The sequence below is a fragment of the Austrofundulus limnaeus genome, unplaced genomic scaffold (genome assembly GCF_001266775.1).
Source record: "Austrofundulus limnaeus strain Quisiro unplaced genomic scaffold, Austrofundulus_limnaeus-1.0 Scaffold283, whole genome shotgun sequence".
Taxonomy (NCBI): domain Eukaryota; kingdom Metazoa; phylum Chordata; class Actinopteri; order Cyprinodontiformes; family Rivulidae; genus Austrofundulus; species Austrofundulus limnaeus.
The window spans coordinates 313949-315465 of record NW_013952685.1 but is presented as its reverse complement, the minus strand read 5'-3'; the positions used below and the strand labels follow the sequence as shown (position 1 = coordinate 315465).

The following is a 1517-nucleotide window of genomic DNA, read 5'->3' as shown; positions in this document are numbered from 1 at the left end:
ATGTTATAAGATTTTATTTTATTCTTTCTGCTCCTTTTCATTTGAATATGTTGTGATCGTGTTTTTTTGACACAACATTGTCTAATTATTTGTTTGTTTCTATTATTATTTGTTTTTTCTTTTTATTTATTTATTTTTTGTTATTTGTTTGCTGAATTAAATAAAGTTATTTTCCCCTCATCCCTTCTGTGTACAGCCAGGTGTTTCTCTGTGTTTATAAAGTAGTCTGTGATGACCTGGATCACTGTTAGATTAATATGATTTCTTACAAATTAACTACGTGACTAAATCTGTCAATGCATCTATTAATTACAGCTTCAGTTTATCATATAGTCGTTTGCACAATTTCCATGTCCTGCTACTGATAATTGGGTGCTAAAAGATTAACTATTTATTTATAAACAAATGCGCACTCATGAGGACCCAGCCCCTGAATTGAGACACAGCCTAAGACCCTTATGACCCCACCCCCCACAGGGGGGTGGGGTCACAAGCGCCACCCACGCTGCCGATCCTCGGGATCCTGGGAGGTGTAGTAGGACCATGATTCCTGGGACGGTGTTGCAGGGGGGAAGGAAGGCGGTGGTGGAGCCCGGGACTTGTTGTTGGAAATGACAGCTGAAGGAGGAGGACTGGAGCCCCGGGAGCAGAAACACAGAAACGGCAGAAGATAGCGAAGAAAGTCTCCGTGTTCACCGTTTAAAGGGTGCGTGCGTGTGTCCGGCAGTTTTAGCCACATTTAGCCGAACGTGAGCAACACGACGCACGAGCTGAGTGGCCTCAGCTCGTGCGTCGTGTTGCTCACGTTAGGGTGCAGGGTGCGGGGCGCCGCACCTGACTTAAACATCCCCCTCTGATATGTTAGCCGGAGCTAATTTATTAAAGCTAGCAGGCTAATGAAGTAAATTAGCTGGTGAGGCGTCAGGTCAAATTATCACTGCATGATAGCATGTAGCTACATGCTAGCGACAAATCAAGTTAACTCACCGGATCTTTATCGGACTCCGCTGTTTAACAACAGGTAGGCTAATTCCTCGGCTATTAGCTTGTTAGCCTGGAACAGCTGAGCTAATTGACCCAGTTTGTCGGAAGCCATGTTTGTTTTTTTACGCTCGACTGAACTTTGTTTACAACTTTTTTAGCTCGTTATTTCTACACCACACTGTTTACATGGCTGTGTTTACACAGCCGTTTATTTGACAGTAGTTTTTTGTGTTATTAAGACAGTTTTCTTATTTAATCCGCTAACTTCTCGCGTGCGCGTCTCCATAGGAACCGCAACAAATTATGACGCTAGTTAGGTAAGCTAGTAGGCTAATTAAGCTAGCTGCGTTGTTTTTATTAGCTTAAAACATATAGTTAGACTTTAAAAAAGATACGAGTTTTTTATTTTTATTTATTTATTTATTTACTTGAAGTAAAGCTCAGTTTTTGTAACTAATGTCAGTTTTTCCTGCTGTAGAAATGATAAATAGCTGTTTGGTGTCATGCGGTTTTGTTTGTTAGCTCCCCACAAA

The 1517-nt window shown here is 41.3% G+C and overlaps 1 pseudogene; it reads left to right on the top strand.

The window, feature by feature from the left end:
• Positions 1–497: 497 nt before the first annotated feature.
• LOC106526584 (protein MB21D2 pseudogene) overlaps positions 498–1517 on the top strand; it is a 5031-nt pseudogene continuing 4011 nt past the window's right edge.